The 24,203-nt window shown below is 40.3% G+C and overlaps 1 protein-coding gene across 3 annotated transcripts in view; it reads right to left on the reverse strand.

The window, feature by feature from the left end:
• The window catches only part of LOC105492540 (NCK associated protein 5), an 891,224-nt gene that overhangs the window by 5,025 nt on the left and 861,996 nt on the right, over positions 1–24,203 (reverse strand). The gene's annotated exons all lie outside the window — the stretch shown is intronic.

Consider the following 24,203-nt stretch of genomic DNA (forward strand, 5'->3'; position numbering starts at 1 on the left):
AACCTACAAGTCTTTAACAATCTTCTAGTATAATTAAATGTAATAATAAAGCCAATTTTAGGGATAAATCAGGACTTTAATCATTTTACTGAGATAAATAGGTCCCAATTTGCAAACCAGTTAAGTGCCACTTAATTTCATTTTAAATGGATCCATTTGAAATTTGTTCAGGTAAAGTGCCTTATTTTTCTTCATCAAAGTTTCAAACTCCTCTCTTTCCTTGCTAACTATTAGTTGTACTTTTTCTGAATATGAGTAGGGATTGAATTTCAGCCAGAAGTTATGGTAATTTTTTTTTTTTTTTTAAAGAAGACATAAAAATCCCTTAACTTGCCATTTTCGAATACATGTTAAGCTTGTTAGAAGCATTGCCATTTTGGTATTTTGTCCCTTTATGGGACTTAAGATATTTGAAAGAGATCTCCAGGTTTTTGGGTGTAGATCCCTGAAGGCCCAAGGGCTTAAAAATTAAAGTGGCAGGTGAACAGCTGAGTAACCCCTCTGCTCCAGAAGGTCTAGTAATACCAGTTTACACTGGGATATTACTGTTATGAAAAGCCTGTGTGATATTATAAAGCACCGCAACCAAATTCAATAATTATTATAGGTAAACCCTGTAAACATAAATATTTCGGTTGCTCAGTTGGCTCCTAAGGGCTAAGGTGAGGACAGAGGGAGGCACCGATGCCAAAAACAATGACAAGAACAGATGTGTAAAAGTGTCTACAATGTTTCTCATCTTCTTTTCCTCTTTCCAGCAGAAATTCCATCCAAACACAAGAAAGAAGCAGGCCCAGGGGCTTAGAGATGATAGTAAGTGTTACCATTTATTAAGCATTCACTAGGTAAAAGACACTTAACAGATCCTATCAGCTGTTTCACAAACCTGCAAGGTAAACATCCCCATTTTAAATAGAAAGCACGCAAGGCTCAGAGTGACAGCGATCTTTGCCAAAGGTTGCCCAGCAAGTGGCAGAGAACAGGATTTGAATTTCTGTCTGGCTGCCTTCCACGCTCTTGTTCTTTCCATTAAACCATGTTCTTACGTAATAAAGGACAAAATGTCCTGTTTTCCATTTTGTTACCCAAAAATTCCACTTAAATAACTTGCCAAACCGTCTCTCACATGTGCAGTTCTGCTGTGCACCATGCTCCCCACCCCCAACATTGTTATGCTGGACTTACAAGGTTGCAATGAGGAAACTGTGTTTTGATCGGGGAAAATAGATAGAGTCAAAGCCTATGATTCTCACATGCTAAATATTTAACAGAAAGAGAAGACAGAGATGGAAGTGGATGGCTTCTGTGTTCCAAGAGCAGACGCGGGCAGAATCTCTCTGCTATAGGAAATGGTATAATTCTACGGGAAGATTTGAAAATCATCCTAGATCTCGTGCTTATTTCATTATACTATTAACGTGCAGAAGCATTACTCACGGAGCTAATTTTCAATCTCAAACAGCTACCCTGAAACCAGAGGCAGGCTAAGGAACAGACTCCTAGCTGATTACAGAAAAGTGGCTCCATAATTAGAAATAACTCCATCCAAGGGCCCCTTTTAATACTATGCCAATTTGCCTACATTTACCAAATGTAGGTAAATAAAGGGCATTCAATGCAATTTTCTCTTTACCTGGATGTCTTCTCCCTTTTTCTTCATTTAAGAACCACAAGTATTTTTCTTACCTATTTCTCATCTATGTGGATCTCAAATTCATTCAACACACACTCATTAGAGAAGCTACTGCAAGGCAGGCTGAAGGCTTTGGTACTGAGGATACACAGCTGAATAAAACTGTGCCCTGCAGGGGATCGTTGAGGCCCCGAGGGCAGACAGGCTGAGCTTCAATCCCAGCTTGGCCCTTTCATGGGCTGAGTGCTACAAGCATCCTTCTTCAGGTGTAAAATGGTGATAAGACACATCTTTATTTCAGGATTGCAATACGTATTAGAAATAAAGAACTTTAAAGCTCTGGCAGAGAGTAGTAGGTGCACAGTAAATGTAAGGCTGGATTCTTATTCTAGAATGGTGGTTCTCCAAGTGGGTTCCCCAGACCAGCAACATCAAAATCACCAAGGAATCTGCTAGAAATGCAAGTTCCTGGATCCCACCTAGACCTACTACATCAGAAACTCCGAGGGCCAGCCATCAGTGTTTAACAAGATGACCAGGTGATTCTGATACATACTGAAATGTGAGACCCACTGGTCTAGAAGAACATGCGCCCTGGCGGGAAGACAGACAGGTGGAAAGGATAATTCGTTGTGAAATGGTGGACTATGGAAAGAGTTAATCGCCATTAAAACACTCGCTGTCATCAGGTTTTCAAATGTTTCAGGCTTGCAGATTTGTTGCTTCAGCTAATTATAACAAAGAAAACCTGCACCTGACAGGGAGGTTATAGAAATGAAAGAAGGGACCGTTATTATTATTATTATTTTAAAAAAAGCAAACAAGAAACATGACCTTCTCAGGCTTCCTTTTATTTTCAGAGTTTTGATGAAAAGTGAGTGCAGACATATTACTTGACTGTAAAAACAACATCCGTGCAAAAGTGACCATAGGGGCCAACTAGCTTTCAGCCTCCAGGCAGAGCAGTCATAAGGAGTGGTGAGGGCGGCAGCCAGCTCAGGAGCATGTGCTGGATCTAAAGGCAGTAGCAGCTACTTAGATCTAGCTGTGCAGAAATGTGGGTGCGGATCTTTTGATTTCAAAGGTGAGGAGAGACATCTAGATCAATATTTGCTTATATTTAAAATTCACTGGCTTTTAATTATTGGCTCACATTTAAAGAAAACAATCACAAAATACCCAGTATGCATACTAAATTGAAATATCTGCACTGTTTGAGATTCTGAGCCAGGGATGTTGTTTTATTTATTTATTTTTTTTACAGTGTCCTACCTTGCCTCCTCCACTCCCCTATTCCGCTTCCCCCAGCTTTCTTTTCAAAGGCTTAGTCCAATGCTAAATCATCAGTAGTTTCTTAACGGAGACTTCCCCTAGCATCAGAAGAGTCTTAACTATGTCTTTGGGCTCCTCAAGTGGTTCTGCCAGCTAAGAATAAAAGCACTAAAGTGGCTTACTTTTCTGCCTATAGGAGCATACCGAACCTCAATATTATCTTGTCAGATCTCAGATATTTTAAAAATTTTGTAGTTGAATAACATTTAGATTTAACATATAAGGAGGGATTGAGGTGAAACAATCATGTGTTAATGATCTATCTGGCACATGATAACAAAATAATGCACATCAGTTTGCAGCAACTATATGTGAAAGTGCTTTGCAAACTAATCATGGTCCTAACAGTTACCATTTAACAGTGTGTGTTCTGTAGAGACACCCTGCTAAGCATAGTGCAGAGATTATATGTTTCCATCCTCACATGAATTCTACAGGGTGGGTGCCATTAGTATCTCCATTTACAGGCAACCAAGGCTTGAGGAAGGTAAGTGGCTTGTTTAAGGTCCTGTAGCAGTGTGGGATGGACTTTGGATTTAGATCTAGGCCATCTACCTGCAGAGATGAAGCTCTCAACTTTCATCTTGGAAAAGTACTTTATGAATATTAGACAATATTACCTTTAAGGGAAGCATCTGAAATAGCAATTACAGATCAAAAACAATAATGATAGATCCAGTGAAGATTAGTGTTTGACAAGAATTGTGTAGGTTCCATAAAACATTGCCAATTCCTTCCTGTGTTGTGCTTCATCAGAATGATGATGAAATTAATATACTACATCTGTCACCTATAGGTGGCAACAGTTGTACAGATGACTTTTTGGTGGATTTTTTTTTTTTTTTTTTTAACTGCACTTGGGAATAAAAGTAGGACTAAACAGGCAAGATGAAAATACATTTTCAAGTTTAAATAAATAGCTTTGCATGTTCTTAAAATATTTTCCTGCCTTTAGTGTAACCATGGAATTATTAGTGATAATTCGAGCAAGAAGTATATAGTGATATATTCTTCAGAAATCTCTTGAGAATTAGACCTTTATTAATTTAACTCCTTGTAGTCAAGCAGTCATTCAATCAAACCTATCTACTATGTGACTAGCTTTGTGCAAATACTCTTGTGGTCTTGATTCTCAGAGGAAGTTTTATAGAAGAGGATGCTCTTGGAATGGTTTTGAAGGGCAAATAGGATTGAAATATACAGCAAGGAGGAGGGAGGGCATTCCAATAAATATCCATCTATTATGCCCCTATTGCATCTGTACAACACTGTGTAGTATACTTCAGGACCAGGAGTTGCCCAGAGGGTAATCCTCCCTTTGGGGATTCTGTAGTAGACAATTAATCACTATAAAGAGAAATAGAGACATGCCTACCCCAAGAGGTTCTAGGAAACTCAACCAGACTCATGAAAGTATCAGCCAGTATGTGGGTTATAAAAAGCTTTGACTTCCAAACCACGTTCTCATCTATGATCTCACTTTGCTCTTCCATCAGCCTGGAAGGTCAGGGTGGCCAGAGTCAACTGTACTTTCCATGTGGTATTTATGGAATCTGTGATTCACACAGATTCAAATCCAAGTGAAATTAGGCCTGAAAACTTAGTTTTCTGATTTTTCACACAAAAATTCACAGCAGCTTTTTTTTCCCTAACAGTTAACAATAGTCACGAAGTAGAGATTTCTGACTAGAGCAATATCCTGAACACCAAGAAGGATAAAACTGGAGGAGATATGGACCCTTGCCATAAGGAAGAGGTGGAAAACATATAAGGTGATACAGAAAAACTCAAGTGATAAACTAGCAAAAAATATATGCATGATGGTATCAGCTTCAAAGAGATACATGTTATGTGTATACAGCCAGAAACTCCTGTCCATGGTAGAGGAGAACAAGCAGCAAATTCATGAAATAGTGCAATCAATTATTATTCTATGATAAATGCTACTCCTTCATTATTTCAAATACATTTCCATCCTTTGATTATATCTTAAAAATATTGGTCAGTATATCTACTGTAAATGTCAGGAAGAGATCAAATCTATTTGTGAAATTCAAATGCAGCATCATTCCTCAGCTGGGCACTAACATTTACATTGAGGATTGGAGGCTCTTAGCACAAGTTAATGCAAACAGGACTTTAATCAACATAATTTCTTATTTCTCTATTGCTATAGAGATTCACTGCCAATGGATCAAGAAAACATGTGGTAGGAAAATAGCCCTATTTATAAAGTGTTTTTACTACGAGTCAGGTACTGGGTTGAATGCACTGCATGAGTTATCTCATTTAATCCTAACAGCAAGCCTATGAGATAGCACCATTATCATCCCCATTATACAAATGAGAAAATGCAGACAGAGAGGTCTAAATGTTAGTCCACATATATGTGGCTAATAAGTTAGGCAATCAGGATTTGAGCAGAAACAGTCTGACTACAGGACCTGGGATCTTAATCACTGTATATTACCCCAGTATTTAAAAACCAGCGTGCAATTCCTGACATTGTGCTAATTAGTTGTGTAAACCCTCTGACCCTTAGTTTCTTCCCATTAAAGGTTTTTTGAATCTTGCCAGTCTATAAAGCTCTGTTACTCTAAAATATTCTTAATTGGATGTGTTCTGGGGGCCTATTATTGGAATTTGAGGTGGCACAATAACCAACCCGAACACCCCTCTTCCCCACCTTAGTTCTCAATGACTTAAAAATTAAAAGAAAAAGGCTGATGGGAGGCCAAAAGATCAGTTTTACCAGCAGAAAGTTTGATTGGAGAACAAGGTTTCCATCTGTAAAGAAGTGGGTTTCCTAACACTGATCCCAAGAAATAGACAAGTTTAGTGATCAGCAGCCCTGGGCTGGGAAACAAGTGTCTTCCTGTAAAAACTACAGCATGAAGGAACAGAACAGAATTTTGTGCTTCTGACGGTCTGATTCCAGAGGGAGGCTGGGAAGTGCAAGAAGTGGGGAGCAGCACTTGCAGTTCCCTTCCTCAACTTGCTAGGCAAGTCAGTCCCTCATTCCCTGGGAGAAGTGAATAAGGGGGCCCAGAGATTCCAGGAGGGTTACCCTAGGAAGCTCCTTCCACGTGGAAACATTCAAAATTGAGAAGAAGGTGTACAAGGCATCCCCTACTACCACCCAACATCTCTCATTACGTATTACGTATGATGCAGATTTTAACTAGATAGTCATACATGGATGAAGACCAAGAAGATGCAGGAAAATTCTGGTGCTGCAGGGAGTTAGTTTGTGCAGCGAGGCCTCTCTGTGGGCAAAGAAATAGGAAGGAGGTGATCCAGCAGGTGTGAAAGATGGCAGAGCTTCTGTTTGGAAGCAAATAAATGAAGTCTAAGAGACAGTCTGTTTAATCAAGGGTTTTGGGTAGAAGCTGAACATGTGATTTACCCCATCCCTTTACTCATGAACAAATCTTGAGCACTGGGAAGATGGATTCAGGGAAGAGTTTTATGTTATGTTCTTGCTGTGGGAATGGGGAGGAGGTATTTTAATCCAAGGTCTCTTAGTTGAAGTCTTGTGCACATCTCAAAGTCTATGTTAAGTGCTATTTGCGAGGGGCAGGCCAACCTCAAGGGAAAAGACGCAGCTCAAGTCATTTCTCTTTTCTCAGAGGCACTAGTTAATCTCTTCCTTAATGCCACCTCTTACTGCATTCCTGGTGAAGCTACTTTCTAGATGAGACATAAAAATAGATAGAATGACCTTTGGTGATCACTAGAGACCCCTCCACACTTTTCTCAAGAGTTGTGATATTAACCCTGTTAACCTGGTCAAATTCCAACTTTGATAATTACTTTCTCCTAGTGCTCAGTTCCCTCTGTTACCTCAACTGGACACATTACTCTTCACTTGCCCTTCTGAAAAATTAATGTGATGCATTGGTAATAGAGAACCACTCTCTCCCTCCAACCACACTCAGGGAGATGTGATTTGGCACTTGGGGGCACTCTGTTTTCTTACTGGGGTCCTAGAGATTCTTCAGTATCCTCAGGGCAAACAGATTTTATTAGGTGAAAGAGTAATTTTCAGCAGAGATGTGCTTTTATGACTATATTAACTGTATTGCTGTCCTTGACTGTGATCGATGGCTTTCAATGACCTCTCCTGGAACCCCTGAACCCAGAGGGGGAAAATGAACTTACTTTTTGAGAAAAAGAGCAAGCAGACAGAAGGTCAGTGGGAAGCTTAGGGTTGTTAGAAAATAATACACCTTGTGGAAAGGAAAATGATGCATTTTGAAGATAAACAATGGCCACAAAGGACATTTAAACACTAGATCAAGAGTACTGAAGGAAAGATAAGTCATTTTATCAGTGATGAGACACATCCCCATATATGGAAAATGGGGGAAAGGTGGGAGGAGATGTCCCTTAGGAGGAAGATAAAGTAGCAGGAAGATAACCACAAATTTGCTTATGGAATAGAAAGGCATCTGGGAAGAGGAAAGGCGTGTAAATTGGGGTAAAATTCTTATATGAACACGTAAAACATCTGTGATTTCTGCAAACTCTGATGTAGCATCATCATTTCCAACGCCCATTTGAAAATTTGGATTTTCTGTTTTCCAGGGGGTGAACAGATCCACAAAGATAATTTAAAACATAGGTTGACTGCCTCTAATAATGCTTCAGATTTGATGAGTTGGGGTCAATTTCTCCAAAAGTAAAATGTGCACTATTTTCTGATGATCCAGAATTGGGCAAACAAGACAGCGCATTGTTATCAGTCGGCGTAAGTAGCTTAACTAACTGGAACATGTTTCTCTGTGTTGTTAGATTCCTATTTCTTCTAGTGCAGTAATACTAATTACATAATTTATGCAGGAATGAGAATTGAGCAGTTCCTAAGAACTTCTAAATCTGTTCAAGTAAGGTTAAGAATTTCAGCTGACAAGAGTGAGGGCATCGAGATTTTCTGCTTTTAATTTATATATACCATTATGAGTAAAAATAAATATATATACTATTCACTTGACTTAAAAGATTGATTAGCCTTTTGTTTTTTTACTACCCTTTCCATCATTTTATGTCTTAAATATGTCTTAAACCTGTCTGTTCAGCAAGCTGGGCCATGGCAGGCTTAGATGTCACTGTGCTTGTAGCATAAAAAGTCCATGAACGTTTGTCAGATGAAAATGCAGCATTCACTTATGTATTATAACATGATAACCCTATGTTTTAACTTTGGAGTGATAGATTTTTGACTGTTTGTAAAAGAAAAAAAATATATATTTTTTTGTGAATCAGGTGAATATAAAAAAAGCTAATATTACTATTTTTCCCATGGAAGTTCTCCTTCCAAAAGAAAATCTCCATTAGAGATTGGCGGACATCATAAAATTATACCTGAAAGTGCTAAGTTTTTATGAGGTATGTTGTGAGTGCCAAAGCTAGGGAAAAACATTCTATGCTATTCATTAACCTATATAAATAACTAGATGACGTGGAATTACTTCCAACAGAGTTTGGTAGGCCATTTAGGAGCCACAATGCATTATGGCACCCAATTTATTAGGCACTTTACAACAGCCGTGGAATTAAATGGGACTGCAAGCTAAGGTTCATCCAGGAACATGCTGATATTGGAGGATGCAAGAATGTTTGCTCCACTGATGTGTGATTCATTTCCTACTGCAATTCATGTTTTAGGTCAAGAGCTGGTCAGCTTTTCATTTGGATAAAGTTATTTGACATATTGAATCCTGAGAGCCAGGACAATTCAGAATTGGAACAAATTTATTGATCCTTATTCTGAAAAGAAGAATTTTTTTTTTTTTTTTTGTGGTGGGAATTGTTTTAAAGATTCTTTCAACAGTCAATTCTGTGTTGCACTCTAGTTTATGGCAACAACTGTAGGATGCTCTTAATGGCCACTACCCGGGAAGCACTGGGGTCCTAGAATGAGGAGACATGCTGGTGGAGAGGTTGCCGATGGGAATCTGCTTCCATTCTGGATTCCATCCCTTGCCCTACCACAATATGACAGTGACACCACTTCAACTCTGTACCCAGATTGTAATGAATACTTAAATAGGGAGTCTGCTGTTCCTGCCACATCATTTGTTTATTCTTCAGATATTTACCAAGTACCTACAATGTACCAGAAAGTATTCTAGATAGTACAGATACAGTAGTGTATGAGAAAAGTCACATGGAGTACACATTAAGGACTCTTTAATATGAAGTAAATATGGAACAAAGCATCAGATACACCGGAAAGTGAGTCCCTGAAAACTACCTGGTTGAGTTAGAATCATCTACCCAGTCTGCTCGTTGGTCTAATAATTGCACCTAGAACACAAATATTCTGTCAAACTCAGAGTTGTGGATGTGCCCACCCCAATGGTATTTTTGGAATAACTCCCTGGATTTTCTAAAGCTTCTTTTGATCTTCTTCCATTTTCAGTCTGTAACATCATTTAGGCAGATTTTTTTCATAGGTTAACTAGTTACTATTTACACTCACCTTTCTTAACCTTTCTGAGTCTAATGACTTTCTGAATTTGACATGTTTAAATCAGAATTTCTTTCTTTTTACTTTTTTTTTTGTTTTTTTTTTTTAGGAGACAGAGTCTCTCTCTGTCACCCAATCTGGAATGCAGTGGTGTCATCTCGGCTCACTTCAACCTCTGCCTCCCGGTTCAGCAATTCTCCTGCCTCAGCCTCCCAAGTAGCTGGGATTACAGGCTTGCACCTCCATGCCTGGCTAATTTTTGTATTTTTAGTAGAGATGGGGTTTCACCACGTTGGCCAGGCTGGTTTCGAACACCTGACCTCAGGTGATCCACCTATCTCAACTTCCCAAAGTGCTGGGATTACAGCCGTGAACCACCGCAGAAAGCCTAAATCAGAATTTCTTCTTTTTTCTCTAATTCCATATTGTTGTCAATAGTAAATGAATTTGATAACTTTTTTTGCTTTTAGTGAAGAGCTGCTAGTTCTGTTTCTATGCTATTTAATCCACAGAGATCTTTCTTCCTATGAATTTCTGGCCTAAATGGCCACATTATTCATCTGACCCTGAGCTTATATCCATTCTATTGTATAGGCTTTTTTTCATATCTCACTTCTCAACTAAATTGCAAGCCTCAAGAGAGCATGGACTAGATTTTATTCTGCTTTTCTTCTCAGATTCTAACACTGTGTCTTGAATATCTTAGATGCTCAATGAATGTTGCCACTGATAGATCTTTCACTACATCATTTCCTTCTAGAGTTCATAGGATTGACTGAGTGTTCTTTTATGTGTTTTTTCCATAATGAAGAGACACACGCAATAAGATCATTTCAGATTGTCACCTAACTTGTGATAATACAGTTGCTTTCCTATCCCTGAACCTTCCCGCCAAAGTTGACAAAATATACTGTGCTGTGAAACTGCAGGACTTTGTGTGACATGGCAAGAAGTACTGTAGGATTGGATTGAGTCTATAGATGGAGGAATATGCTATCTGTTCTGACATGCCAAAAGGATCAGAGGGAGAGGGTACTGCTTGAATAGAACCTAAAAACAAAAAAATTCTTCCAACCTCATTAGCCCAAATGGATGGAAAGAAAAGGAGGGCAGGCAGATTCCAGGTTAGCATCAAGAACCAGGACACCTCTTGGATTAATGGAGGTCTGACTATTGGTTACTTTGGCAACAGCAATTTCCTTTTTGTCAAGAGCAAAGACATGTGGATTCACCTCCCATGGTCACGCTGGTTTGGCAGCTCTGAGCCATCTGGGGCCTTCTCCTGCACCTCTAGGTAGGCTTGGTCAGCAGCTGGGTGAGGCAACAGCTGCCACTGCTTTATGGAAATCCAGGTGCAATAGCCAATACAATAAGCTCCTCATGGGGCAAAATGTTGAAAAGAGCAGGCCCGTGATAGTACGTTGGTTCAAAAGTAATTGTGCCAACCTAATATATGGTACAGACATTGTATTTACCCTTTCCTTAAATTCTTTCTTCAGCCAACAAGTGTTGCCTCATCTGGTCTGAGCCAAGTCCAGGCAATTTGCTCAAATTCAGACTCCTAGTTCTTTCAGGGAGAGGAAGCTTGGTGACCCATCTTGGTGCTTCCAGGTGAGAATGGAAACATCATGCTGATGACATTCTTAGGGGCAGCAACGAGATTGACTATAAAAGTGATAAACCTACAAATATTACTGGATGTATCAAACCAAGAAATAAAACTCTAGGGAGATTAAATTATAGCTGTCATAGCACAAAATTCTAGTACCAGGTAGCGATGGTGCTAGCAGATGCTATTTAGTCTCTCTCTGCCACATGAAATATATTCATTCAGCAACCTGAATACTGCATTATAAAAAGTATTCTCTTCAGCTGGCTTTATGCCACTTTATCAAGTTTAAGTCAGCCATTCGCTACAATAAAAATAAACTTTATTTTTGTCTCACATGCACAGAACAATTTAATTTTTAAATTAATGTAAAAGTGAAAGGCGCCTTGCTCCAAGAGAAGTATGTCTGCCCTGCATGGCTGTGTAAACACAATGCGATTGCTATGAGAATTAAATATGGATCAGCAAAATCAATAGTTAATTGTGTAACTCAGGGTCTTTCATTTCAGATGTAATCTGTAAAGAAGGTTCAGGGGATGTTTGCTTTTGATTTTCTTAAAATATTATTTAAAACCCTTCTGTCAGACAAAGATTTCACAGGGTCTTTACATTATTTCCATAAGTTATTTGGCTTGTGAGTAGTCAAGGTCATATTGATCACCCAGCCTCTCCAGTTTTCCTTTTAAAATTCAGTATCTTTATCCCTCAAACTGCCTCATTCTGAGTATCTGGCTTGCACTTAAACAAATTTTATTGCAAAAATAACCCAACATAACAGGTGTCTTGGTATCAGACATGGATGGACTAGTTGTATTATAAACTGCCTTTTCATCTATGTAATGATACCATTAAGAGTGGTTAAGCAGTCCCCTTCCCCAAAAAAGTTGACAAAATATACCGTGCTGTGAAAATGCAAGACATTGTGTGACATGGCAAGAAGTACTGTAGGACTGGGTTGAGTCTATAGATGGACGAATATGCTATCCGTTCTGACATCCCAAAAGGACCAGAGGGAAAGGGTACTGCTTGAATAGAAACTGAAAAAAAAAAAAAATGCTTCCAATCTCATTAGCCCAAATGGATGAGAAGGGAAGGAGGGCAGGCAGGCCTTCTCTTGCAAAAAGAGTAGCACAGTGATATGCGGAAGACCGTGGGGGTAACAGGCGGACTGCCTTGACCCCTGTGATATCACAGCAGAGCTAAAAATGTAATGTTTGAACTTCTTTTCCCTTTAAAGTGTAACCTTTCATATAATAAGTTAAGCCTTGCTCTCTCTTACATATTGTTAGAAGCCTTCATCCATTTTGGGGACTGAAGGCAAAATAATTCTTGAAATAATGAATCATTTTTCTCTTACCAGCTTGTCCAGAAATCCCATGATTATTTTGCTGTAGCAGACAATGACCTTCTCAAAGGAAGCCTATCAAACGCTCAAGATAAATAATGAGAAGGTCTCGTTCTCCTGCCTCCAGGAAAAAATTGCACAGAGGAAAAATGCATTAATATGTTCATCCCAGGATGGGAAGCAGCTTGGTCCAAAAGAAACAGAGTGGCACATGTGTTTGTGTGTGACCAGTGGCCCCATTCAACAGGACTCCTGGGGCGGCGTCCGTGGAGGGGCCTTGGGGGACACACCTAAGCCCTTCGCCCACTTCAGAAACGAATGTTTCTCTGGTGGCAGACAGGGAACCTTCTAAACAATTCTTGACTCATGAGCAAATTAACTCAAGGTAAGGAAGCGCTGGGTAATGCCGTCTCTCAACAACCTAGAAAAAACATGGTTCTGCTTTACTAGGCCCTGGAACTACAATTAATGGTAATGAATTCCCTCTTCCCCCACATTCCCAACTTCCCACCAGGCAGCAAATACTCAGGGGGCAAAAGAAGCTTTCCTTCTGTTTTTCTCTCCATGGAAGCAAGGTTTTGCAGAGTAGGTAGAGAGCTGCAGTAGAAATTGCAACTTTCCCATGATTTAAGTGCTTTGGCTGCCCTGGAGAATAGGGCTGATTTCTCAGGGCAAAAGTCATCTGCCCATCCATTTATGGCTCTTGTCCAGTCTGTGGACAGCTGAAGACACAGATCTTAACTCCAGGAGTTGGTGTAAGATCTTTCCCAGCAATGAAATGGAAAGGCGTTTCAAAGATATAGGGTCCTCTATGGGAAGAGGTGGGAGAGTTGGGAGGTGAGGAAGAAAAGTCTCTATTCCCAGGCAAGCTTAGGAATCAATGGGCTGAACCAAGTAGTACCCAATGGCTGGGTAGGGGCAAGGGTAAAAAAGCAATCTCAAAAGTAATCAGGTTTCAAATGATCCAGGGATTTGCAGATAAAATTAAAACTGCTCAGCAACACTTCAGGAAAAAAAAAAAAAGTCAGTAACATGCAGATAGTTATCAAGAACATTATTTAGCCAGCCAGCTGAGGATGGCAGCAAGCTAAATTTTGAGTCCAGAAAGGTGGTTAGGGTTTCTGTGCTCTGGATTGTACATCTTCCTCTCTCTAATGTGTTCTCCCCACCTTTTAGGATGGCCAACACCCTTTTATCACTTGAGACTCAGAAGGAGGGAAATCTCCTCTGAATTCTTTTCTCACCAAGGGCCCTGATGACTGCCCCTTGTTGTCCCTTCATCCCTGTGTGAATCATTCTCATGGCATGGTGGGTGTTTACTGTGTATATCGGTTGCCATAGCTCAATCTCCCTTGTAGGGACTGAGCCTATTAATCTTCACATCTCTTGTGCCCAGAACACAGCTGGCACATAGGTGGTCCATAAATGCTAGTGGAATACAAGAAGGATGCCAATTATGTTTATTTACTGGTCATCCTTTTTCCCCCTATCACTTTAACTTTCACCTCTCTAACACCCTTTAATGTCCTTGAAAGCCATTGAATTCCTAAGATAAGCTGCCATACTTTCCGGTGGAGAACCCACATTTATTTCCTGAGGGGTAGTTAATGTCTAATCATCCAGAAGACATTTAGGTTTCCTTTATTTAGAAAGTGGAGATAATAACTTCCCCTGTAAGTAAACAGGAAAATAGACTTTGTTCTTAAAAAAAAATCTGATTAACATGGTTTCAAGGAACACTTCTACTATCATAAACCAAGGTCATTGAAATAATCAACATTACAGATTGCAAGGTTAGAGATTAAAACACGCAAAATAAGTGGAATCATACCATTTGGAAATGGAAAGTCAGACTATGTTGGTGAGGTTTTTAAAATATCCAAACAGTTTTATTAAAAAAAAAATCCTCACTATAAACAAAATGAATTAGGGATTTGCCTTAGAATGAAGGTTTAAAAATACTGGGATGAGTTGGCGGATCACGAGGTCAGGAGATCAAGACCATCCTGTCTAACACGGTGAAACCCCGCCTCTACTAAAAAAAAAACAAAAATTTAGCCGGGCATGGTGGCAGGCACCTGTAGTCCCAGCTACTCCGGAGGCTGAGGCAGAAGAAAGAAAGGCGTCAACCTGGGAGGCGGAGGTTGCGGTGAGCCGAGATCGCACCACTGCACTCCAACCTGGGTGACAGAACAAGACTCCATCTCAAAAAAAAGAAAAAAGAAAAAAAAAAAAATACTGGGATGAGTTTAAAGAATACTGCAGGCCCGTAAAGATGATGAGAGATTTTGAGAGGCCTGAGTGACTTCAGTGGTTTCTAGCCCTAGGATAATGAAGGAGTAAGTAATTCAAACCTTAGTGTCCCCTCTGCAGACCTTCAGCCTGGCCTGTGCAATTGTATTGCATAGAAGGATACAATATGGCAGGAACAGACCAATGTAACAGGTAGCAATTTTTCACGCGCCAGATCTGGCACCAGCTACCAGAGGGAGGGTGAACGAGGGGATAATTATCTCTTCTTCAACTCTGTGAAAACTTAGAGTTTCAGATAGTTAAATGTGAGTGGGCTGGTGTTTCCTCTTTGCTGGATTTAGTGTGTGCAGTTTCTCTGCCATGTATATCTATGTTCTCTTAAGTGACTGGAGAAATACTTTTCCTTAAATCAGTGTTAAAGAAGTTACTGGCAAAATGTCCCTTAAATATTCCTGTTGGGTGCTACCAAAGGATTATTTAAAATCATGAAAATAATCCAAAAGCTGCTCCCATTGGAAAATGACTGGGAGAAAGATGTTTAAATTCAAACCTGCTAAGCACGGACACCTACCTACCTACCTACACACAGACACAGACACAGACACAGACACAGACACAGACACACACACAGACACACACACACAGACACACACACACACAGACACACACACACACAGACACACACACACACACACACACACACACACACACACACACACACACACACACACCCTTCCTCTGAAGCTTTCCGGGGATGGCTATAGAAATTTCATTTTAAGCAAGGGAAAAAAAAAAATAGAATCACCCCCTCACAAAAATGTTTGAGTATATTTTGGTCTCTTGGTCAGGGCCAATAAAGATCTCTTGTTGTGAGCCAACTAGAACAGAAATGGAGTGAAAGATGTTCTGCTTTATGTGGTCTGAATGTGATTAGTGATTAGTGCTGGTGGCTTCAGTCGCTTGGGAATGGCAATCAGAGTTTTGCTCCTGCAACTCTGAACGACTACAAAACACCCTTGGCTTCCATCCCGTATGATGATGGGATATTAACTGAAAATCTAATTAATCTGTGAATGAATTATGGCCTAAGAAATATACCATTTTATAATCAATTTTAAGCGAGTCCCTAACAGAAGATAAGATGAAGAAAAAGCTGTAAAATTATAAGAGGTTGGTACATTCTGTTCACTACGACTGATGATTTTTAAGGGGGATAATTTTACAATCCATCACATTTGTGTCATTTTAAAAATCATGCCTCCCAATGAATGCTGTAAATTAACTTTAGAATTTACATATTTATTAAAAATCGTATTGAAAACAGCAGGAACTGTGCCCCATTTGAATAATAAAATAATTTGTTATTCCACTGAAGATAAAAACACACAAAAAACCAAAATATTTTATTTTCAGGTAATAATCACATTAATTGCTATCTGAATTAGTTAAACCAAGAATTAATATTCACCAGAGGCAGTGACAGAGCATTAAAGATAATCCTCCAAATTCCCATTTTCAAAGAGGTCTCAGAACATGTAAAAGCAAGGGAAAGACAAATGGGGAGGTGAGGACCATGTTCTTAGCCTGCGGGGTTGGGTGGCGGCAGATGTTTGAAGCTGAGCTACATCACCTGGTGGGGAGGGAGGTGCAGACAGCAAAACACATGATTTGGCTCTGAGCTGAAGAAGCACAGGACTTCATTTTAAAAGCCTCTTTGCTTGGGAGGCCGAGGTGGGCAGATCGTTTCAGCCCAGGAGTTCGAGATCGCCCTGGGCAACATGGTGAAACTGTCTCTACAAAAATACAAAAATTAGCTGGGTGTGGTGGCAGGCACCTGTGGTCCCAGCTACTTGGGAGGCAGAGGTGGGAGGACTGATTGAGCCCAGGAGATTGAGGCTGCAGTTAGCCATGATCGCACCACTGTACTCCAGCCTGGGTGGTAGAATGAGACACCGTTTCAAAAAAAAAACCTGTTTCCAAAAAGATCCTCTACTCTACTTCTCCTACTTTGGTTGGACTCCCTACCCAGAATGGAAGGTTTGCTGGAGGCGCAGAGCATCCCAGATGACTCCAGAGCATGCAGGGAAATAACCAGAAGGGCATGGGGCCACGCCACACAACATGTGGGTGAACACAACCATTCACTCTAGATTAACCTCATAATGGACTATCAACTCAAAGAACTGTCCCCAAGATAGGAACTGCATGGATTCATCCACAGAAGGATGAAGGGGTCAAGGGGAAAAGAACTGGTGTGTTACCACATGTACTCACTAGTATGAGTAACCCACTGGGCTGAACTGACACAAGATGTTCTCTTGAAATTCCTGAGAGATAAGGGAGAAGGGTAATGCAGTACATGTTTTTCATGAACTTCGGTCTAATCATGATTCCTTCTTTCCATGAGGGATTCATGATAGGCTGTTACCATTATTTTTTAGAGCAGAGAACCTTCATGAAGCACTGTAGTTGAGGGTGAGGCTTGGCTCACACTGCCTCTGTGACTCAGAGCTCATTGCTTCAGTGCAGACATGGCTAATGCCTGGCAGTTCTGTGGCAACCAACTCCTCTCATGACCATAGCAGGCATTGCTTATCAGTCTCTGTCATCTATACTACTCCAAGCATAGATAAGGCCTTGTAATCCTTCTTAACACCATAATTCAAGCAACCTCTGCCTATTGATTGTCCTTGGCATTTGAGATGAAAGCTATCTTGCATCCTTGTGTATGTGTGTGTGTGTGTGTGTGTATATTTAAACACAGGAAATATTTCTATATTATCAGCATATAATTAAATCTAGCTAGGTACATATTATATCTATACACAGATATCCAAATATCTATATTATATCTAACTGTCTGCTAATGGTGTAGGCATATTCCTTAGCATCTGTAGCTAATACAAGATGTAGAATGATATCTTAGTATATGAAAACTTGAAGTCACCTTTGACTCTTCTGTTTCTCTCATACTCCACATCTACCAGTCTTCTGGTAAATTGCCTGTTTGTTCTCAGAAACAGTAAGTCTTTGAATAATATCCTTTTGTTCAATGTTATTTTGTTATAACATTGATGAGAAAAAAAATCAATTCCCGCCAGGCCACTGTCTGCGTGGAGTTGGTATATCTCTCCATGTCTGTGTGGGTTTTCTCCAGGGACTTCAGGTTCCTCTCACATCCCAAGGCTATGCATGAGAGGTGAACTGGTGTATCTACATGGTCCCAGCATGAGTGAGCATCAGTGCTCTGCGAAGGAACTGTATCCTGTCCAGGGCTGGTTCCTGTTTTGTGTCCTGAACTGCTGGGACAGGTTCTAGCCACCTGCAACCCTGAGCTGGAATAACTGGGAAAATAAAAGACTTACTTGTTTTTATTCACCTTTCTTAAGTACATGTACAGCTCACAAGTGTTTCGGTGTTTAATATTAGAGGTGTTCTGGTCTATTTAGAAGTTTAGTAATGTTTTTGTGACCAGAAATATGCCCTAGGAAGTCAGCTCTTGCTTATGTCAATTAGCCTTGGATAAAGTTGGCTTCTTTATGTGTTGTTCTGCTTAAAGTCACAGCTTCTGAGAATCTACAACTTTAAGCAAGGACTGACTGTGGAGAAGTCTTCTTCTCCGTCCCCTGCTCCACTCTGCATCATAGGAACTACATTTCCCAGGCTCCCTTTATTTCTGGCTTCTGGGGAGATTCAGTAAATGGGAAGCAATGGCAGAAGGCAGAAGCCTGGACAGTAGGAGGAGGGGAGAAAACAAGGCATTTCTCCCCTTCTCTGTGCCCTGTGGTGTTCCTAGCAGCACCCACTTCTCCCTCACTGCTCTATCTTCCACCACGTACCCCTCCCCCACCATGGTTTTAGCTTCCACTGGACGGTCCAGTTTCTAGACTCTAATTCACTTTGCTATTTCCCTCCATCCTTGAAGAGGGTTGTGACTTCCTGCTCTGCTAATTTCTAGAACATGACTGTCCCCTGTTGAGTATCTCAGCTATTCCATTATTTGGATAAGTGGTTTCCTGTATTGAATTCCCTCTATTGAAAGGCCTAAAATAGTTCCTATTCCATGCTAGGCTCTGACCAACACAATCAGCAAATTCTGTTTGTGCTACTTTAATCCAGTCATTCTTCACCATTTGTTTTTTGCTACCATCAGTTCTTGCCTGGATGACCTCAATAGTTTCCCGACTGTGCTTCCACTCTCTCCTCCAGATAGCCTGTTCTCCATACAAAAGCAAGGCATCCCTTAGAAACTGTAAATCAGATCATCCCACTCCCCTGTTAAAATTCCTCGGATGGTTTCCCTTTGCTGAGAATGAATTGTGAAGTTCTCCCCACAGCCTACAAGGTCCTATATAAGGGGGTCCTGGATTCTTCTTCACACTATTTCTCTTCCTCTCTATAGTTCTGCTCCAGCCATAATGGTCCAGGGACACATCACACATACCCTTCCCTCAGGGCTTTTGCACTTGCTATACCCTCTACCTAACATGTTCCTCTTTCAATCAGTCACATTTCAGTGTTTCACTTCATTCAAACCTGACAGAGCAGGAGAATCGCCATCTTGGACGAGCACTGCCATTTTGAAATCCCCCTTGATCAACAACCACCTAAATCCAAAGGGCTTCAGTCTAATGGCTAAGATCAGCATGACCGTAAACCGCAAATGACATCTCCGACCAGAAACATTCCAACTGTAAGATAAACCCCTTCCTGACTGGAGAGATGTCAGCCTCAAGATAGCCTCCGCCAACCACAGACATTCCCACCCCACAATAAACTTCTCCCCGACACAGAAACATTCCAAGCTCGTGATAAGTTCTCTCACCCTGAGCCCTTAAATACTATTAGTCTGTAAGAGAGAGCACTCCTGACCAAAATTGGCCAGAAGCCTCTCTCAGGTTTATTCTCCAAAATAAACCTGTCTTTGATCTTTGAGCTGCTTTTCATGTTTCCTTCCTTTCTTTAACTCTTACAAAATCCCTGTTCAAATGTTCTGTCTTCAGAGAGACCTTTCCCAATCAGTCACTCTGAAGCCATGCCCTCATCATATCCTATCTATGCCTCCTGCTTTATTTTATTTTATTTTATTTTTTGAGACAGAGTCTCGCTCTGTTGCCCAGGTTGGAGTGCAGTGGCGTGATCTTGGCTCACTGCAACCTCCACCTCCCAGGTTCAAATGATTCTCCTGCCTCAGCCTCCTGAGTAGCTAGGATTACAGGCACCCACTACCATGCCCAGCTAATTCTTTTGTATTTTTTCGTATTTTTTAGTAGAGATGGGGTTTTGCCATGTTAGCCAGTCTGGTCTGGAACTGTTGACCTCAGGTGATCCTCCCACCTCGCCCTCCCAAAATCCTGCTTGATTTTTAAATGACATAAATCATTACTTGGAATTACATTACTTTTTTTTATTATTATTATCTATCTTCCACATTAAAATATAAATACCACAAAGGCAGGGACCTTGTCTTTTTTTTTTTTTTCTAACTTGCTCCATCCACAATGCCGACAATGTTGCCTATTAAATAGTATGAACTCTATAAGTAGTCTTGAATCAATGAATAATAAATGATGAACCTACATCACACTGTGAAAAACAAGTGGCGCCAAGAAATAATTAGTTGTACTATTAGAATAAAAACAAAGATATAAACAGTTTCCAGATTAAAGCAATACTCATGTTTAAAATGGAAAACCACTGCAAACCAAGGTACTGCTTGGTAGTTAAGACATGAGCTAAGTTAATAAAGTTGACTGTGGCCAGTGAGAAATTCCCCATGATCTATTCATTCCACATCTCTGCTGTCTTTCTTTCTCAGGCTATTCCATGGTACCTATGTTCAGTGCACTTGCAACTGATGTGGTCAGGGAACCACACAGACTGTGTTTAAAGCCCTTTAGTTTGTTCATTTTAATCATAAAGCTAGAAAAAGATATCTGAGATATTCAGGGTTACTGGCCTACCAACTACTTCTTTTGGCCACAAATTACAGCTGGAACAGCCACTTGTTTATGAAATATGAAACTGAGAAATTCCTAAGAACTCAGTAGGCCAAAGTGGATTTCTTCCTGCTGAAGTCAAAAGTCATTTATTTCTCTATCCTCCCATGTTCTGCTTCTTGGATTTGGGCACTCATGTGGGTTGAACTAGGTCCTCTAAAAAGATACGTTGAAGTTCTAGCTGCTGATACCTGTGAATGTGACTTTATTTGGAAATAGGGTTTGTTTTAGATCTTATTGAGATGTAAGTTAAGGTGGATCCTACTGGAGTAAGGTACACCCTCAATCCAATACAACTGGGGTCCTTATGAGAAGAGAAAAGGAGACACAGAGAAAGACATGCACAGAGGAAAGATGACATGAAGAGACACAGACAGAGGAGAATGCCATGTGAAGACACAGACACATAGAGAAAACAGACACAAAGATGAGAGCTGTGCAGCTGCAAACCAAGGAAGACCAGGGATTGCTGGCAACCACACAAGCTAGGAATGCAAGCAGGGCCCTGCCAACACCTGGATTTCAGACATCTAGCCTCCAGAAATGTGAAAGAATACCCCCCCTTTTCTTTCTTTCTTTCTTTTTTTTTTTTTTTGAGATGGAGTGTTGCTCTGTCACCCAGGCTGGAGTGCAATGGTGTGATCTCAGCTCTCTGCGACCTCCGCTTCCCGGGTTCAAGCAGTTTTCCTGCCTCAGCCTCTTGGGTAGCTGGGACTACAGGCGCCTGCCACCATGCCCGGCTAATTTTTGTATTTTTAGAAGAGATGGGGTTTCACCATAGTGGCCAGGCTGGTCTCGAACTCCTGACCTTGTGATCCACACGCCTCTACCTCCCAAAGTGCTGGGATTACACGCATGAGCCATGACACCCGGCCCCTTTCTCTTGTGTTAAGCCTCCTCATTTATGGCAGCTCCTGGGAAACCAGTACAGGCACTCTTGGGAATACTTATCACCATTAACAGGAGCTATTTGGAGATACGAAATTTCTAGGAGTTACAAAACTATATTTACGAGGCTTTTAACTGATGGGAAAAGGAAGAGAAGGTTTTAAGTTTTTTTTTTTTTTTAAATTTCTTTTCTTTATTTGACTTAAAAATGGGATGCTTGAAGATAGGAATTTTTGTTCAACACTGCCATGTGAAATAATGATTACATTAATTCTCTAAAATATTAAAAGATGCTTCATTTGAAAAGGAAAAGTAATCAGGAAGGAAATGAAGATATATTTAGAGTATCAGGAAGCGATGAAAAGCAGCATTTCATGGAAAGTTTATTTGGATGCACACATTAGCACACCGGTTGCGCAGTGTGCTGCATGGCTCACCTTGTTTGGTCACTCTACAAATGATGGAAAGATTGTAATCGGCATTTTCTTGCAAATGTGTACTTGACCCAAAACTTTTAAAGTTTTAGTCCCAAGGTTTTCCTTTCTTTAAAAGTAAATTCAAATTCAATTCCCTAGTAAAATTTGAAAATGCTGGAATTAGGCCTAGGATTCTATTCCCAGTTAGAATTTCTCCCCACAATATGCTAGGGGAAAACACTGGTGGGATTTAGATATAAATGGCTTAACTTCCTTCAATCACCTAAGAATGATAACCAAACAAACGATTGAGTTACTGACTCAGCTGGGGTGCCGTCTGGCATAATGAACAGTGTATGACCAACTCCTCACTTTGAAGCTTTTCCTAAAATGAAGTAAAATACGCATTAGCTCTTTATAGAGTCTCTGTTGTGTCACAAAAGTTAGGTTAGTCTAGCCATTTAGGTAAAGGCTTAGCTCAGTTGCCATCCTTCAGTCTCCAGCACGGACCTTGTCTTAAACCACCTGGGTAGCTTATAAACAAAAGAAATTTATTTCCCACAGGTCTGGAGGCTGGAAAGTCCAAGATCAAGGCACTGCCAGTTCTGATGTCTGGTGAGGGTTTCTGGAGTCATAGATACCTGCTTTCTGGCTATGTCTTCACATGGTAGAAGGAAGGAGTGAATGAGCTCTCTGGGGCCTCTTTCACAGGAACACTAATTCCATTCATAAGAGCTCCACCCTCATGAACTAATCACCTCCCAAGGTGCCACCTCCAAATACTATCACAATGGGGATGAGGTTTCAACATATGAATTGGGGGGACATAAACATTCAATCCTGAATAAGGTTGTGGATTCATATCTGTCAAATCTATGCTTATTGTGAAGGAAGAAGTCTTTTCTCTAAACGGAAAAAAAAATCTGTTATTTTCTTGGTAAAGAATAAAAAGCTTCAGAATGAATAGCAGCGTCTCTGCCCTGGAAGGTCTGTTGAGAGTGACACCTTGTTCCATGATGGGAAAAGCAATCTGGAGAGGCTGGAAATGTCAGAGCCCAAGTTGTCTTTACGGGAGAAGTGACTTTTTGATCTTGGAGCTTCCTTTTAATCCTATGTGGGATTCCTGGCCATGGCTGTCCCCTTGTGCCCCATAATCCCTAAATAAATGATAGCTCCTGAGAAATCCTCAGTGGAATTGCTTCTTTTGCAAGGAAATGTGCCAATCTTAATTCTACTGGCTTCTTACTTTGACCTTTGGTGGATAAAGGCAGGATAAAGAATTCAAGATAGGAAGTGTTGGAGGTTTGGGGCCTTATAATGTAAAATTGTGCCTGAACTTGAAACAGGGTCCAAGGATACTTTAACCATTCTGTTATCTCCAATTCAGCCACCATCACTCATATTCACATTTCCCCCATCTGTCCCTTTCAACCATTTACACATCACACAATTTTACATCTTCTCTGATGATCTATTGTTTTTCATTTATTTTAACTCTAAAAACCTTTAAGAGCATCTCATGTCAGAGATGTATACCCTTCTACTAGCTTTGTTGATTTGTTTTTCTTCTGAAGATTAAGTGTGTTACAGAATATCACCTACACAAGCAGTTAACTTTCATTTGAGTATTTTGGCTTCACCCAACCAAGGTAATAAATCCTGGGTTGTTTTAAAAAATTAACACTCAGTGAAATTAATTTGGAATAAATGTGATGGTGCATATACTTATTTTAAAGTGGCAAATATTTATCTACATGGACATAGCCTTAACGAACCAAATGCATTACCTTTGTATGCAAAAATGATGCCATCATGACTCCAGAGAAGGGCAGATTTCATGGCTTCTATTTTTCAGTAAGCAGTATAGATTGTGGTTGGTTGATCCATTCTACAGAAACCAGTCCTCCATATGAGTTGGAGCTCACACCTACAAAAGGTTTGCTAGTATGGAGATGTTTCCATTTTCGTGAGCAGTTAATGATATTATTATTTTTATTGAAAACTAATTGGCCCTTGTGCAGACAGTGATTAGACTACTGCTTATTGAATACTTCTTGTGTTCAATCACTGTGATGGGACCTGTGTTCAATCACTGTGATAGGAGCTGCATCTCCTTTAAAGTCCTTCATCTCCTTTGAAGTCCAACAACTTCATCGAGGTAGATTCTCTTATGCCCATTATAATGTGAGAGGTTCAGCAAAGTTAAGAAGTTTATGTGGGGATAGAAGAGCTTTCTGATTCCAGAGCCTGTAGTCT

This window comes from Macaca nemestrina, chromosome 11, assembly GCF_043159975.1.
Source record: "Macaca nemestrina isolate mMacNem1 chromosome 11, mMacNem.hap1, whole genome shotgun sequence".
Taxonomy (NCBI): Eukaryota; Metazoa; Chordata; class Mammalia; order Primates; family Cercopithecidae; genus Macaca; species Macaca nemestrina.